The 18,953-nt window shown below is 40.8% G+C and overlaps 1 pseudogene; it reads left to right on the forward strand.

Moving 5' to 3' along the window:
- Nucleotides 1-229: 229 nt before the first annotated feature.
- Nucleotides 230-12,739, forward strand: LOC119279620 (annotated as a pseudogene).
- Nucleotides 12,740-18,953: the final 6,214 nt, after the last annotated feature.

Here is an 18,953-nt window from a genome sequence, read left to right on the forward strand (position 1 = left end):
GATAACTGCACTGAGATGGTTGAGGAAGTGTACTGCTTACCTCGTGTTGCAGTGATTTCTTGTGTTTACAGAGGAAGTTCCCTTCTCGTCCGTCTGCACAACTTTCACGTTCGCCCGTGCAGTCCACTTGCCCTTTAGAAGTTCATGAGCGGTCTGGACGTTGCTCAAGGTGAACGGGGAAGGAGGATTTGCTCTGAAGGTCGATGCAGACTTATTCCAAGAAGCTGCCATGGATGAAGCAACCTTGTGCACATTCCTCCTTGCTCGAATTGGTTTGATGTTAAGGCAGCACCAATCCACATGTGATGAAGTACAACTAATTGCAGGCCCGGAGGAGTTCGGAGGCGGCGCTACCGAGCTGCTGCCGTGGAAGAAGGCCGATATGCTGGTGGGGGAGGTGTTGCTCAGTGCTTGTCGTGGAAGAAGGCCGAGAGGCGACGGGCGGTGGCGCTTCCTGGCCGGCACTGTGGAAGAAGGCCGGGAGGGGAGGGGCGGTGTCGCTGCCGGCCGCCACCACGAAAGAAGGCCGGGAGGGGATGGGCCACGGCGCTCCCAGGCCGTCGCTGCGGGAGAAAGTGGGGATGGGAGGGGCGGCATCGCGCCCAGGCCGCTGTCGCGGGAGAAGGTCGGGAGGAGAGGGGTGGCGCCGCTCCTAGGCCGCTGCCGCGGAAGAAGGTCGGGAGGGGAGGGGTGGCGGTGCTCCCAGGCCACTGCCGCAGTAGAAGGTCGGGAGGGGAGGGGCGGCAGCGATCCCAGGCCGCTGCCGCGGTAGAAGGTCAGGAGGGGAGGGGCGGCGGCGATCTGTTGGTGGTGTGCAGATAAGGCTGGTGTTATTAGAATAAGGTCTTAAGGAGTGTTATATATATTGTTGTTCTGTATGCAATCCCATCGCACAACACACACGTCTTATTAGCAGCAACCGTCTGTGTTATTATCGGTCTTCGCACACATATCTGATTACAAACCTGTTTGTCACGTATCACACACATCTTGTTATATTGAACCATTTATGTTCTCTTGTCTCAACACAAACAGTTCATCCGCGTGAACCAAAGGCCGTATATCGCACACACCTTGATTTGGCTGACCGTTTCTTTTGTGTTGCCTAATCACAAATAGTTCATCCTAGTGAACTATATGTTGTTTATCGCACACACCTTCATCTGGCTGCCCGTTTCTTTTGTTGCTCCTCATCGCAAATGGTTAATTGCACTGAACCGTATGCCCTACATCAGACACGGAACTAAAATCTGAACTGTGTTTGATGCATCCGTCATCACAAATGTTTTGCACCTTTTTGACGGTTTTTTACACCACCGTTTGCGATTAATGCATCGCACACAGTTTTGTAAAAGGGTCTCTGATCATAGTGTCGCGTTAGCAGCATCCTGCAGTAGTGCACCCACACCATCCTCCTCCTTTCCCGGCCCACATGCCCAGAGCGATGACGTGACACCATCCGCCGAAATCAATGTCCCCCTCCTCCAATTAAGCGCCGCCCACAACCATTTTGCATGCAGTATAATGTGGAGCTTACTACCTCTTGAGCTTGCGTTGGTTTTCCCTTGAAGAGGAAAGGGTGATGCAACCAAGTAGCATAAGTATTTCCCTCAGTTTTGAGAACGAAGGTATCAATCCAGTAGGAGACGACGCACAAGTCACCGAATACCTGCACAAACAATCAAGAACTTGCAACCAACGCGATAAAGGGGTTGTCAATCCCTTCACAGTCACTCGCAAAAGTGAGATATGATAGAGATAGATAAAGTAAATATTTTTTTGGTATTTTTGGTTTATAGATTGGAAAGTAAAGATTGCAAAATAATAGATCGGAAACTAGCAAGATGTAAACGAGATTCAATAATACGGAAAAGAGACCCCGAGGCCATAGGTTTCACTAGTGGCTTCTCTCGAGATAACATATATTATGGTGGGTGAACGAATTACTGCCGAGCAATTGATAGAAAAGCATGTAATTATGATGACATCTAAGTCAATGATCATGAACATAGGCATCACATCCGTGTCAAGTAGACCGACTCCTGCCTGCAACTACTACTATTACTCCACACATCAACCGCTATCCAGCATGCATCTAGAGTATTAATTTCTTTAAGAACGGAGTAATGCATTAAGCAAGATGACATGATGTAAAGGAATTAACTCAAGCAATATGATGAAAACCCCATCTTGTTATCATCGATGGTAACAATACAATACGTGCCTTGCTGCCCCTCCTGTCACTGGGAAAGGACACCGCAAGATTGAACCCAAAGCTAAGCACTTCTCCCATTGCAAGAAAGATCAATCTAGTAGGCCAAACTAAACTGATAATTCGAAGAGACTTGCAAAGATATCAAATCATGCATATAATAATTCAGAAAAGAACCAAATGATATTCATAAATAATCTTGATCATAAATCCACAATTCATCAGACCTCGGCAAACACAACGCAAAAGAATATTACATCGAATAGATATCCAAGAACATCGAGGAGAACATGGTATTGAGAATCAAAGAGAGAGAAGAAGCCATAAAGCTAATAACTATGGACCCGAAGGTCTATGGTAAACTACCCACGCTTCATCGGACAGGTAATGGTGTTGATATAGAATCCCTCTATAACAGAATCCCCCTCCGGCAGATAGACGGAAAAGGCCCCAAGATGGGACCTCATGGGTGCAGAAGGTTGCGGTGGTGGAAAAGTGGTTTCGTGGTCTCCCTGATGTTTTAGGGTATAAGAGTATATGTAGGCGAAGGAACTAGGTCAGGGGAGCTACGAGGGGCCCATGAGGGTGGGGGCGCGCCTACCCCCTGGGCATGCTCTCCTGCCTTGTGGCCGCCTCGTTGCATCTCCGACTTCATCTCCAAGTCTTCTGGTTTGCTTTCGGTCCAAGAGAGATCATCGCGAAGGTTTCATTCCGTTTGGACTCCGTTTGGTATTCCTTTTCTGCAAAACTCTAAAATAGGAAAAAAAACAGAAACTGGCACTTGGCCCTCGGTTAATAGGTTAGTCCCAAATATAATATAAAAGAGCATATTAAATCCCATTAAACATCCAAAACAAATAATATAATAGTATGGAACAATCAAAAATTATAGATACGTTGGAGATGTATCAGAGCTCAATAACATCTGGCAGCGGAGAAGCAAATCGCGACCGCACGCGCGCATGAGGTCATTATGGCTGCCATTGTGCCAACCACCAGATCTTGGAGGAGCACCTCGTCTTCGAGGCCACTATCAACACCGCCACGCGGTTGTCTACTTTAAAATACAGTTTGTGATGTTTTCTCGAGGCCACCGCCAATGCCTTCTAGTGATTTGTCCTCTGTAATGTTAATATGCAATATGATGTTCACTTTACAGTTTGGTCCTCTGAAATGTAATGTTCAGTTAACACTTTGGTCCTCTGAAATGTAATGTTCAGTTAACAGTTTGGTCCAACAATTGCTACATTTCATAGTAGTGTTCTCAAGCATTCTTTGTTTTGTCAACTGTCTTATCTTCTAGTACATGTTTCTATTATGCAATGTCGTGCTTAGTTAACTATTTTGGTTCATTTGGTCTGCTGTCTATTTAAAAGTTTGGTTCAGTTCTGCAATTTGATTTTCATTTGTTGTGGGTACAATTTTGTATTGTTACGCATGTGAAATAAATTGAATTTGATTGTACTCCATACATATTCTACTGATAGTATGACAACTCTCAGTTAACCTGATCAAGATCTTCCTTATGTGTGTTGCTGGGAAACAATGGGAGACACTGCGGTTTACCATCAAGGTTTGTTCAAGCATGGTCCTTTGGCTAATAGCACATTATTGTGTAGTTGTAGGAATCATTCTAATATTTAGGTTTCTTACAATTTGGTCTTGCACATGTACGTCCTGCTATCAGAGGCTTAGAACCACTGTTCGACCCATTTTGCATATGGGGAAATGAGATTTCCATGAATATCAGTCAAGTTAAGAAACTCAGAAAGATTTTTAGGATGAATAAACTTGCAAAGAGTAACAACAAGATCTTTGTTTGCACAATGAATAAGACATCAGCCAACTATAGGATGGTACTAAATCTTTTACCTTGTTTTTACCCCTTGCTCCATCAATCAACTATAGGATGGTACTAACTCTTTTACCTTGTTTGCATATCTTTGTTTTTAGTACTTTTCAAAGCAGTTCACCGATGATTACCTCTCAAACCACCTGCATGGTCAAGAGGGGAGGAAGGTATTCATTCAACACCCGCGGTACAATATTGAAGTCTTGCTGAAGAGGACGAAGGTTGGGAAGGCAATTATCCATAGCCATTGGCCTAAAGTTGCGAGGACATTAAACATCACTGAAGGCTCAACATTTTCCTTCCGCTTCTGCAGTTTCGCAGATGAGATTCATCTGTCTATTTACCATGTATGATGCTACTATCCAATGGTTTTTGATGTTGCATGTGAACCTTGGTGTTGTTGTGTAATGGCGGAACTGAGTGCCGAAGCTATCTAATGTAATTCGATTATGAAATCCTGGTTGCTGTTATACGGATATGAAATATTTGGTGTGCTTTTATAAGAAATATCAATTTGATTAGTACATGGATTATCAATAATATGCTAATTACCCTGCTTATTGGGGTTTTCTATTGCAGACAGTTACTCAGACAACACCGTGGGCGATGAACTCAAACAACACACAAGGTTTCTAGAAAGTAGGCGTGTTTGATCAACTAATAATCACACACGGCTTCCGGCAGAGAATTGTTTGCATTAGGCCACCTTGCACAAACATTTCCACACAAAAAACTGTGTGTGATATACATACGAGCGGAAATGTTTTTCTGGGATTCACCGTGTGGGATGTACATACGAACGGAAACAATTAGGTTTCGATGCCCCGCCAGATCGCACACGAACTCATTTTGCCCTAGCCAGTGTGCCAGGAGGGCCTATCCCCGACGGTTTCTGGGTCGTGTGGGAAGGACCCCCCTATCGCCCACACTCACTTGGCGACAATTCCAAACGTTGTCGCGGAAAGGGGTTAAAAACCATTTGTAGCACGTCGATGTACCAGTGTCCCTACTATATTATAACTTCTCCATGGCTTATACCACAAATAAAATCGATAGTTTCATCAAAACAAGCAAAAAAATGCATCAAAAACAGAATCTGTCTTAAATAGGACAGTTTGTAGTAATCTGAACTTTAACCATACTTTTGTAACTCCAAAAATTCTGAAAAATAGGAAAAAAATAAAAAAATTGCATATCAGTACTGTGTAAATATTTCAGAAACTTTTGACATTCCAGTAAAAAACGTAAATTCACGCACTATAGCCAAAGTTTCTGTTTTTACACCGCACATACGAACAAGCAATCTAATCATCCTAAAGGAAAATCTTGGCACATTATTTTTATAATACAATGGATTTGTACAAGGGGATAGTTATCTTTTTGAGAAGTTTCTATAATCGAGATTCACAAAGTTTCCATGGGCATGAACAAAGTTCAAGGCATGCTCCCACTTCCACGGTGCTAGTCTTTCTCACTTTAACTTTTCTTTTTGTGAAGTTTTAAGTTCCCCTCTATATTTTTTCGTTTTTAAAATTTATAAAATCACTCAAGGGAACTAAATAATTCTCTAAAACTTCTGGGTTGTCTCCCTGGCAGTGCTTTCTTTAAAACCATTAAGCTAGACATAAATTGCTCAAATCATGGATCCACCCGGATCTCAAGGTATATCAAAGCCACTTTTAATTAGCAATGATTTGTAACTTAGTAGTGAGTACAAATCAACATATATCATGCAATGACAAAGTCTAACTCTCTTCCTATGCATCAGCATGTCATAAAATAACAATTCATGCACATCAAGTAAAGGCCAATACATGGCATAAGCAGTTTCTTGCAATTTTATCGTGTTGGAAACATAGAGAGGTGGAGATATAGTTCGTCTCTCATAATAGTTGCAAGTAGGAGCAACAAGCACATGAATATTATATTCATCAAAAATATCATGTGCAACGGTAAAAGGCAACCCATCTATGTAATCCTTAATAAGTGCAAACTTCTCCGATATAGTGTAGTTGGGAGAATTCAAAAAGATAATATGGCTATCATATGTGGGTGCAATAGCAACAGTTTCATTCTTAACATAAGGAACTATAGCGAGTTCATCTTCATAAGCATAATTCATATTGGCATCTTGGCCACAAGCATAGAAAGCATCAGGGTCATCAAAAAGGGATATTCAAACAAATCCGAGGGATCATAGAAATTATCATAGCATTCATCCTTCGGTAAGAACAAAGGGATATTAAACAATGTATGAGTTGGAGAGTTAATCTCATTAGAAGGTGGGCACGGGTAGCTAATCCACTCTTTCTCCCTTTGTTCTTCACCCTCCTCGTCATCTTTTCATCTAACGAGCTCACAGTTTCATCAATTTCTTCTTTCGTAGATTCCTGCAAAATATTAGTCTCTTCTTGGACAACGGAGACTTTCTCAATAAATACATCAATATCATAATTGTATTTATAATTATCGTAGCAATATTTAAGTATAGAAAAAATTTCAGGTCTGTAAACAGCATCATCATAATCTTCATACTTTCCAAACATAGATTCAATTTAATAAGCACCATTAAAAGCAACAAATTCTTCTATTCGTTCCACATCATAGTAATCATATCTACATTAGCATAAGAAGCTAAGGTTTCATTCTCATTAAATTTTCATGAAAAGGGAAGGTGTGGAGCCTTCATCCTAGAGCAACAAGTATAATCTTATGTCAAGCATAGCCCCCGAGTACACCAATGCAACATATGAATTTGATCCCATAACAGTTTCCCTTTTTGCATCAAGCGATAATCCCTAAAGTATTCATGTTGATCCAACGTGCCTCCCAATATCAAGTTGAATGGGGTTTTCTCAAGATTATCCAAGTAGTACATAATATTTTTCACATAACGAGCATCGGGGATTTTAGGAGGTTCCCCATATCCATGAGTAGCAAGTACAACTAATTTTTTTGGTGTTTCGTGTTCCATACCCATAGCTAAAGATAGAGAACAACTTAGAACAGAAAATAAACACTACTTAGTGATAAAGAAAACAAGCACACACAAGAATATTCACCCCGCGCTATTTCTCCCCGGCAACGGTGCTAGAAAATTTCTTGATAACCTACAAATATAGGGGATCGTTTATAGCCTTTTTTGATAAATAAGAGTGTCAAACCCAATGAGGAGCTATAGGGAGAACAAATATTCCCTCAAGTTCTATTTACCACAGATACAACTCTACGCACACTTATTGTTTGCTTTACCTACAACAAGTACAAAACTAGAAGTACTTTGCAAAAATAAAATTATGAATAAATTGCAAGATAACAAAAGTAGATAGCTTTTGTCACACAAGAAATTCATTTGTCCCTAGGCAATCGATAACTAGACCGGTAATCACTCTTGCAATTTTATATGACGGAGAGGCATGAGCTAACATACTTTTTCTACTTGGATCATATGCACTTATGATTGGAACTCTAGCAAGCATCAAAAACTACCAAAGATCATTAAGGTAAAACCCAACCATAGCATTAAGTATCAAGTCCTCTTTATACCATACGCAATGACCCCCTTACTCGGGTATGTGCTTTTGTCACTCACGCCACCCACCATAAGCGAACCATGAACATATTGCAACACCCTACGACGGGGATCCCTCATGTTTGTGCGACATAGAGGGCACTGTAGGACAGCACCAAAATAAAAGATACAACTCAAACCAATCATGATCATCCATCAACCCATAGGACAAAACGGATCTACTCAAACATCATAGGATAACCACATATCATTGGGAAATAATATATAGCATTGAGCACCATGTTTAAGTAGAGATTACAACAGGTAAAAGATAGGTTACACCGCTGCATAGAGGGGGAGAGAGTTGGTGTTGATGGCGGCGAAGTTGTCAGAGTAGATCGTCATCACAATGATTGCCCTGGCGGCTCTCCGATGCCACCGAGAGAGGGGGGAGAGAGCCCCCTCCTTCTTCTTCTTCCTTGGCCTCCCTCATAGATGGGAGGAGAGTTCCCCCACTGGTCCATGGCCTCCATGGTGGCGGAGGGGCGGGAGACCCTCTGAGATTGGATCTCACTATCTATTCTCTATTGTTTCACATTCTATTTTCTGGCCAAAAACCATTTTATATTCCTAGAGATACGTAACTCCGATTGCGCTGAGATTTTAACATGATTTTTTTTCCAGATATAAGCTTCCTTGCACTACGTGCCTGAGCCTTGGGGCGCGCCTTGGTGTTTTTTGGTGGTTGTGGGCCCCTGTTTGCATTGGTTCCACCTCCAAAAAATCACAAATATTCCAAAATAATTCTCCATAAATTTTTATCGTGTTTGGACTTCCTTTGATATGGATATTCTGTGAAGCAAAAAATATGCAAAAAATAGGAAATGGCACTAGGCACTGGATCACTATGTTAGTCCAATAAATCATATAAAATGTTGCCAAAAATATGTGAAAGTTGTATAATATTGGCATGAAGCAATTAGAAATTATAGATATGACATAGACATATCATCCATCTCACTATGGACCGATTCCTTCCAATAGTCAGCACCTTCGGATGCATAGGCCTCTGGAACAAAACTGGGAGTGTCATCTATGAGATACACAAGAAAACCATCACCAAAGGACTTTGAGTCCTCTTTCTCTTGCTCCTAGTAAGAACTTCATTCTTCTCTTGCATGGGATTTCCAAAGTGTTCCATCGAAATTGTAGGTTCAGTAATTGTAACTAATTCCTGATTTGATGAACTGGGCATCTCCTGATTTGATGAGCTAGCCATATCCTTCATTGGACAGGTATCTTCAAAGCAATTCGCATCATTCAACTTCATGATTGTACCCACATACATGTCAGATACCTCATATTTTTCAACCAAAAATCTATAGCCAATGCTATGAAAAGCATATCCTAGGAAAACACAATCCACAGTTTTTGGTCCAAGCTTGCACTTCTTTGGAATTGGCACATTAACTTTCGCCAAACAACCCTAGGTTCGTAGGTAAGAGAGTTTTAACCTTTTCTTCTCCCATTCGTCGAATGGAATTATCTCTTTGTCCTTTGTGGGAACTTGGTTTAGGACATGACATGCAGTCAATATCGTCCCCCCCACCATGCCTTGGAGAGACCCGATTGCCTAACATGGCATTAACAAAATCAGTTAGAGTACAGTTCTTTCTTTCGGCTACCCCATTTGACTAAGGTGAATAGGGAGGCATCCTCTCATGGATTATACCATGGTCCGCACAAAAAGAATCAAACTCTTTCGAAAAATACACTCCACCATGATCGGACCTACGCCTCTTGATCTTCCAATCAAGTTGGTTTTCCGCTTCAACTTTAGATCTTAAAAAAGTTCAAAGAGTCATACTTAGATTTCAGAAGATACACATGGCCATATCTAGTGGATTCATCAATTAACGTCATTAATATTTCTTTCCACCTTTGTCAAAACACTATTCATTTCACAAAGATCTGAATGTATGACCTCTAGTGGTGCAAGATTTCTTGTTTCTGCAGTCGTATAAGACTTACGAGGTTGCTTAGCTTGCACACAAACTTGACACTTGGATCCCTTAATAGTGGCGAAACTAGGGATTAAGTTTAACTTGTCTAGTCGCAATATGCATCCAAAGTTAACATGACAAAGACGTGAATGCCATACATTTGATTCACTATTGTTGCAAACATGATTAACAACTTTAGTGCAAACATCTGACAAGTATAAACTGAACAGGTCTCCTGACTCATAGCCTTTACCAACAAAGGTTCCATACTTGGATATTACAAATTTATTCGACTCAAAGACAAGCTTGTAGGCATCCTACACAAAAGACATCCGCTAACAACAAATTTATTGATGGAGGGGACATAATGCATGTTCTTCAGCCGCATGATCTTCCCCCAAGTAAACATCAGACCGAGCATGCCAATACCACGAATAGAAGCACTTGAACTGTTGCTCATCAGCACGGTGGAAGCCCATGCGGTCTGATAAGATGAAAACATGGAAATATCACCGCATACATGCACATTAGCACCCGTGTCAATCAACTCGATCAGGAAAATGACATACTGAATGAATAGTGGGACATATGCCATACCCAACATCCTTCATGTCAATGTCACCAATGACAACATTAGCGGTCTTGCCGCCTTTCCCATGTTGACGCTTGTCATAATGGTTGCGGCAACTAGGAGCCCAATGATCAGGATCTCCGCACACATGACAAACACCTTTCTTCTTGTCAGCCTTCTTCTTGAATTTGGTGTGTTGCGAAGCCTAGTTTTTCCCATCAAATTTCCCTTTACCATCAAACTTCCCTTGTTCTTGAAATTGCGGGGGATGGAAGTTTTTCTTCTATACCAGATTGGCACTAGCACCTCCCTCAATACCTCAAGCACGTATGTCTTTTGCTCTGGCCTTTTCTTCCACATCAAGAGTACCAATGAGATCCAGAACGGAAAACTCCTGCCTCTTATGCTTCAGTAAGGTAGCAAAGTTCCTCCACAATAGAGGAAGCTTAATGATGATACCTCCGGCAACAAACTTGTCCACTAGCATATAATTGAAGTGCTCAAGTTGAAGGAAATATGCCCTAGAGGCAATAATAAAGTTGTTATTTTATATTTCCTTATTCATTATAAAGGTTTATTATTCATGCTAGAATTGTATTGATCGGAAACTTAAATACATGTGTGAATACATAAACAAATACCATGTCCCTAGTAAGCCTCTACTAGACTAGCTCATTAATCAAAGATGGTTAAGGTTTCCTAACCAAGGACATGCGTTGTCATTTGATAACGAGATCGCATCATTAGGATAATGATGTGATGAACATGACCCATCTATTAGCTTAACATAATGATCGTTCAGTTTTATTGCTACTACTTTCTTCATGTCAAATACATATTCCTTCGACTATGAGATTATGCAACTCCCGAATAGCGGAGGAATGCTTTGTGTTCTATCAAACATCACAACGTAACTGGGTGATTACAAAGATGCTCTACAGGTATCTCCAAAGGTGTTTATTGAGTTGGCATAGATCGATATTAGGATTTGTCACTCTAAGTATCGGAGAGGTATCTCTGGTCCCTCTCGGTAATACACATCATAAGCTTGCAAGCAAATGAATAAGGAGTTAGTCAAGAGGTGATGTATTAAAAAACGAGTAAAGACTTGCCAGTAATGAGATTGAAATAGGTATTAAGATACCGACGATAGAATCCCGGGCAAGTAACATAACGATGGACAAAGGGAATTACGTATGTTGTCATAACGGTTCAACCGATAAAGATCTTCGTAGAATATGTAGGAGCCAATATGAGCATCCAGGTTCCGCTATTGGTTATCCACTAGAGAGGTGTCTCGGTCATGTCTACATAGTTCTCAAACCCATAGGGTCCGCACGCTTAACGTTCATTGACGATATAGCATTATAGGAGTTATATGATTTGGTGACCGATTGTTGTTCGGAGTCCCGGATGAGATCACGGACATGACGAGGAGTCTCAAAATGGTCAAGAGGTAAACATATATATATATATACATCTGGGCTATTCTGTTACACGTAACAGAATATTATTCTGTTACCCTACTTGTACTGGTGCATTCGAGCGGTTGTACTGATTCTGTCATTTTCATTGAACTGATCGTCTTTTATTAAAAATGCAAATAAGATCCCCTCCTGCTCTTCCCCCGTCTGTTCAGCCGGCCACTCCAGCCGTCGACTGAGCTGCTTGTGGCCGATCCCTCCCGGCAACCCAGGCCCTACCTCCAGTGACCGCGACTTTCTCGGCTACATCTTCCTCAATGGCTCCGCCTCCTGGCGCAGCGGCCGTGGAGAGCTCACCCTCCCATGGCTCCCCAACCTGCGGGCGCTCTACCAGTTCCGCCTCTTCTGTTGTCCCGCCAAAAAGTACTCCTACCACCACGTCGACCATGACGGTAACCCGCTCCTCCATGGCCGCCACCACGTCGCCCACTCCGGCGAGGTCTCTTTCACGGGCTCGGCCGCGCGGTCCGAGCAGGTGCACCTCTCGTTCACCGATAGGGCTGATGAGATGCGGGTGATGTTCGTGTGCGCGGATGCCAGAAAGAGGGCCATGAGGTATGGGCTTGAGAAGGAGGAGGAGAAGGGCTGGACGGAGGTGGGCACGGAGGTGAGGACGTACGAGCAGAAGCACATGTGCGACGCGCTGGCGAATGACAATGTAGGGTGGAGGGATCCAGGCTTCGTCTTCGATGGCCTCATGAATGGGTTGGAGCCCGGAAGGAGGTACTTCTACAAGGTAAACCAAAGATTGGATTCCCCGCAAAAAAATACTTAGAGATTGAACCTGCAAAAAAAACCTAAATTTATCAATCATGACAGCAATTTAGTGTTCCAGCGGCAGCAGATTGTTCTTCCAGTAGCTTGCCCAGCGGAGGAGCCAGCCGTCATCCTGAGGGGCGCGCTGTTCTCCATATTGTCAGGTGACTTGCTGGAGCTCGACGACGAGCAACAGTTTGGCGGCATGTTTGTCGGGTCATACTATGAGATCTTTGTTGCAGGGGATGCTCGTCGAGCCACCAGACGCTGGAGCGTGGCGAGAGGATAGCGAGCACAGCGGCATGGTGGAGACGCGGACGCCGAGTGGAGTTAATCGTTCAGCTAAGTAGAGCACAGTTATATTGTACATAGTACTAGTTGTGTTGCGTTCTTCCCAATTTGGGAAGAAACAGAGGAGGCAATTTGTTCCTTAATTGTGTATATAGCAAGTTTTCGATTTATATTTTTTGAGATAAAGGGTTACATTGCTTATTTGCATCCATCAATTATTGTTGTCCACGAATCCAAATACATTTACTGTTTGAAAGGGCCAGATTGCTTATTTGCTTATCCACGAAATTTCACAAAGAATTGTCAAATGCGAAACTTTCGAAGAGGCCAAAGATTTCAGTTTAACGTCTACGCAAAGCCATTGAAAATGTGAAATTAGTCATGTTGAACATTTTCTCAAATTCGCAACTAGTGAAGAATAATTTGAAATACGGTGAGACCCTTCGTATTGTTTTCACATCAGAAAAAACAGAGTACTCGTACTGATCTATGTGTATGTGTGTACTGAGGAGGTATTTTTCACAGAGTAATTTTGAATGGTTCCGAAAAAAGTACTTGAACGGATGTCCGTATGGGTTTGTACTGATCATGTTTTCGCAGACTAGACTTTACTTTTTTTTGGATACGGTTTTCCTCGTAACTTTTCAATGGTTTGCGGTATCATAGTCCTCGGACTTGCATGATTTATATCTTGAATTGATTGATATTTTTTCAAAAAGAAAATGTTTTGTGTGTTTCTTTTTTGAACTCTTTTTTTGCAACGATGTTTTTGGACTTCTCGCGTTTTGCGACTTGAACTTTTACCATTTGAATTTCCGTGTGCTTTTCTTTTATTTGAGCTTTCTCCCAAACTTATCTGAGATGTCATGTTTGAACGTACAACTTTTGTAGTTGTGAACTTGTCATTTTTTCATTTATTAAGTTTCTTTTTTCCTCCGAACTTTTACTAGTACATTTTTTTTGCAAATTTAATGTCCCTTGAGTTAGAACTGATGCAATTTTTTATTTTTTATTTATGATACTTATGGTACTAGAGAGTTTGTACTTCTCAAAAAATAATCACTCGTTGTTCTTTTAGTTTTAGTTTTTAGTTTTCTTTCTCATCCTTATCCTTACTGACGGTGTCATCACACATCGTACCTTTATGGTTTATGTAGTTGAACGGACTTACATTCTTACCATTCCCTTCTTTTAAAAAACTTATGTTTTCTTCTCCAAACTTCCTACCTGACGAGAATCAAAACTTATTTATTTTTTACATTTGTACTTCCAAGTGTCTTTAGTGACATTTTCACTTTTTTACTTTGCTTTACCTCATCAAACAGGCGCACAACACATTTAAAGAAACAAAATACGAATCTTGGAAGCACTAGGGGGATAACCATTTGCACAGGACTTCATGTGTGTCTTCATCATAGAAAAATATACTGAATATCACCAAGTTCTAAGGTTGAACAAATGAATCATACATAATATTGTCAGGACCCCACATTTTTCTCACTAAAACAAACTTCTGTACTTGCATACAACCCTTTTTGAACTTGGACGGCACCTAGTCCTCAACTTGGACGATGACCAATGCTCAACACAAACGGAGGAGGTTGTCGTTGCTTTTTTAACCATGAATGCTTCAAAATACACTAGGAATTGCTTCAAAACTGCTTTATACTTTTTAACATGAGGGTTCTCTCAGCTGGGCCAAGAAGCAATGCATAAGTCATATTTTTATTCTACAAAAACAAAATACATCATATTTCTCTAACACTCACAGAATACACATAGAACACACACACTTAAGTTCAGAGAGCCATCCTGTTTATGTTCAGAGAATAAATGCATTTTAGCTCAAAGAACAAATGTGTTTAGGTTCAGAGAACAAAACAATCTTTAGTGTGATTTTCTACATATGGATAATCGCAGAAGCAACATAGTTGGACTGAAGCTCTAAATTTTTTTAGAAACTGCAATTGGAAAGGTGAGCATCAAGTGGTAATTAAGGAAGGCTAACAAAAACGAAAGTAGCATTTTTTACATGAAGGGTAGTGGTAGGTATTGGTTCATTGCTTTTGCCATCAAGTATGAGGTGTCAACAAGGATGCGGTAGCTCTCGTCCTGGATGGGCGCCCAGTCATCATCGAAGAGCTTGAGGAGGAGCTTCAGGACTGGCCAAACATGCTAATTGGAGAAGCCAAGAGGCTTCATCACCTCCAGCTCCTTTCTAGTAGCATTAGCATTGTTGGAAACCATGGACTTTAATAAAATGGTTCAGGGATCACTCCCAGTCAATCCCATTTGCTACTTGTGCTACAGAGAACATGAATATAAAGCAGCTGGTGACTCATCAATTTTTCTTGATGATATATCTAAACTTACAGAATTTTGAAACTTGCACTGACGATATTAGGGTGATATATCTAAACTTTACTGAATTTTGAAGAAACTTGCTACAAATCATTACTTATTTAGGTGATATATCTAAAGTTACAGAATTTTGAAACTTGCACTGACGATTTTTCTACACACACACCAACTATTCTGTGATTTTTCATGGACTGAAGATAGAATACGCACCAAACTAATATTAAGTCTGGTACAGAAATTCTCTATTCTTGAACTGACAATATTTCTTCTATGTGGAATACACAAGATCTCCTCAATTGGCCATGATGCAGGCATCACCGCAGAAAATACTTGGTGCACCGGAGAACCTGTACTGTTGGATTTGTCGAGAGAGGACTGAGGGAACACGCCAGCGTTAGGGTGGCGGATGCAAGTATTGGAGTTCAGCCTAAAATCACAAGAAAATGGATCAAAATGAATTCATATTGATTTCTAATCATTTATCAAGCTATAAAAGTTAGAACTGATGTTACACAAACCGAGGCATTTTTTATATGAACAGCTCACGTAATATGTATAGTACCACTGTTTTTTCATTCTCTTGAACAAATAACCATAGACTAACGAGAGAATGTATTACTCGACAGTAGGCATTTTCTTCTCAGAACCACTTTGGTTTTCTTTTCTTTTTCTTCACTTTTTGCTCTGCTTGGTTTTTTCTTTGCTTTATGAAGTGCCCCATCAGAAAAGTTGAACTTTAGATTTTACCAATGTCCACATCTACTGAAACAAGGGAGCTCCTTTTGAAACATGTACAATGAATTGAGAAGGCATATACAAGGTCAACTGAAAAACCATATACAAGGTGAACCGGAAAAGCTTCTGAGAAAAAAAGGTGAACCAACCTTTTGTTGTTTTTCTAGTTACTAAACTACTCCCTCTGTCCCATAATGTAAGACGTTTTTGCAGTTCAATTTGAACTCCAAAAACGTCTTGTATTATGGGACGGAGGGAGTACTTATTACCATAACAGCGGCTGAACTGATGCTGCATATGTATATAGGAAGGTTACTGGTACCAAAAAAATAGGACAGTAAACAACATTATAAATTGAATTCCTGAATGTTATATGAAGATGAGGCAATTGTACATATGATTTGGCATTAGATGTACTGAATAGCACACATAATATGGACTGAAAAAATTGAACTAGCACAACTGTTCTGCTTTTGAAGATGGTGGCTTCAATTCTACATGGACTGATGTCCGTGCTCCACTTGGACGGGTGCGAATAACCATGGTGGACGAGCTCGTGGCCGAGGGTGGCCAAGGCGACCACCGGAGACTGTAGGTGGTCGTGCTTGTTCTCGGCAGCGAACTTACACGAGGTGGTGGTGATGGCTGAGGAAGTCAGAAATCAGTGCTGAACTAATAAAATAAGAATTGTACTAACTAAAAATTAGAATTTGAACTGAGCGTGTCACTGAAGATGAACTTGTGCATCTATTTTTTGCTCCCGCACCAGTGTAACAAATTCAAGATGACATGAATTTTGTGTGCATATAATAAGATGAATGAGTGAGAGAATAAAGAGAGCAATAAAAGGATATTTTTTCACCTTGAGATGATATCTGTTCTTGAGGTCTTGATGAAAAGTGACGGTGTAGGTACCACATAACCACCAACTAAACACCAGACCTTAACAAACGATGATCTCTCCTTCCAGAGTCTGAACTTACTAGCTTTTCATAATTTGAAGAGGTGTAAACCTTTATTGGCAAACTGCTGCAAAATCCCCAAATGCCATATAATATAAAATCCCCAAACTGCAGCAACATTCAGTTCAAGATAAGTTATCAATTCAGCTCTTAATAAGCAAGAGAAACAGTAAATAAAGGATGCATTTGCGTCGTCGGGACATTCTTTAGGCACACTAAAACAAACATGCCACTCATGTTAAGTATTCTTTCCAATAAAATTTCTAGAGTATCTTTGTTTAAATGTACTGTGGGGCGAACTTTTTCATTGTGTAGTTTTTGAACCCCTATGGTAGTAACACATGAACTCCCTGAGGACACGAATTCTTATATTAGCACCTAAAGTACAGACCACACATGAAAATTGCTCTGAGTGGAGAAATGATCACACACGAAAAATGATAATTGCAGGAAAACTTTTATTTGAAAAAAGCTCTCTGTATACCTTATTGAACTAGCTATTTTGAACTTGCACACGTTCATTTCTGCACTTATCCAAAATGTTTGAAAGGAGCAGGTTGTTTGACATTATTTTGAACACACCTTTTCATCTCCACTGTATGGTATCCGCTCATAGGTATTTGCAAAAATAGGTGGTGTGCTATGAAGAACAATGGTACTGTGAGCGAGTGAAATCAGAACTGAAACTCATTACAAATACTAGACAAAAGGGAGCAGCAGATAACCATTAGTCCATTACTCACAACAAACAAAACTCACCCCGTACATAGCAATTTCATAAATCTGCACGCACCTTGGGGATTCCACTCGACCTAGACACTGAATCAACTATGACAGATTGCTCTGAACCTTGCGAATTGTGCTCCCTTTTCTTGGCATGAGTAGTTGGAGTAGTAGCAGAATTTGGTGCCTGCAAATATATTTTGGACTGGTGATCTTTCAGTCATTGCACTATTTTTGATATATAATCGAACCAAAATATAACCGCTACCAAGTCTGCACCACCAAGTACCTGCATGAGTTCAGTTTTTTTAGACCATAGTTCAAGGCAGTAAGGTTGCAAGTTCAAACAGTCAATGGACCAAAAATTGTTTAAACACCAATGTTGGATACGCATCAGTTTAGAATCAGCCAAAACACAAGTTCAGTATCAACACGACACAAGTTCAGCTATAGTTAACTTGAAATGAACGGAAAGAACAGAAGACCACACCATGTAATTTAGACATTTGGTATAGTCTGAACTCTGACCAAAACTTACTAGAAGAGGGATTATTTTTTCAGCTAGTAGTTCGAAAGCAATTTCAGAACACCATGCATTTTTTAGCTAGTGAAACGTGCGATGAAGAACTGAACTCAATAAACAAGATTTTTGGAGATGGAAGAAGGCGTCGCACGTCGGGTGAACCTGCTACCCCTACTCCTGCGGACTGACGACTCTGGTGAGTGGAGCTGATGGAGGCGGGGTTCACGAGTAGTGGCTGGGCGCGCCGGGATTTGGCCGCTGCAGGTGATCCACGCTGGGGCTCGTGGTGGAGAAGACCACACCAAACTTTTTCAATGAACTTCTAGGTTTTTGTGTTTGAACTTGCAAACTTTCCAAATAAGTACTTATCTCACTTGTCTTTTTACTGACAATGGGATCAGAAGTGCACACATAGAAGCATTAACACAAGTATCGGATGTGGAAAACAACAAAATTTAAAGCTAAACAAATAAATGTGCAAACAGAAAAACCTACAACTGACGGGCATGATCTCCTCAATGGGCCATGATGCAGGCATTGTCGCCGGCAATACTTGGCGCACCGGAGAACCTGTACTGTTGGATTTGTCGAGAGAGGACTGAGGGAACATCTCCCTGCAGTTTAATGTGACAATGTAGTTCATCTGCTCAAGAGGAAACCAATAACCACTGAAAAAACACTAAATAAACATGGTAAGTATATTTCAAACTTATGTATTTGTTTCTAGTTACCGAGCACATTATGAGTGCAGAATTGTCACAAGAATAAGAACTTATACAAAGAGAGCACATATCATATTTCAGGATTTTCTCAATTTGGACAGTCATCAAGTTATATATACATGGTTTCATCATCTTGTTAGCATGTACTTCCTTATTGTTATGACAAAATGGCCCAAGAATTATTTGAGCTACACCTATTGACTCCAAACGGTATTGCAAAGCTTAAGCTAGCTACCACATTCATATT

Source organism: Triticum dicoccoides, chromosome 3B (assembly GCF_002162155.2).
Source record: "Triticum dicoccoides isolate Atlit2015 ecotype Zavitan chromosome 3B, WEW_v2.0, whole genome shotgun sequence".
In the NCBI taxonomy this organism is placed as follows: Eukaryota; Viridiplantae; Streptophyta; class Magnoliopsida; order Poales; family Poaceae; genus Triticum; species Triticum dicoccoides.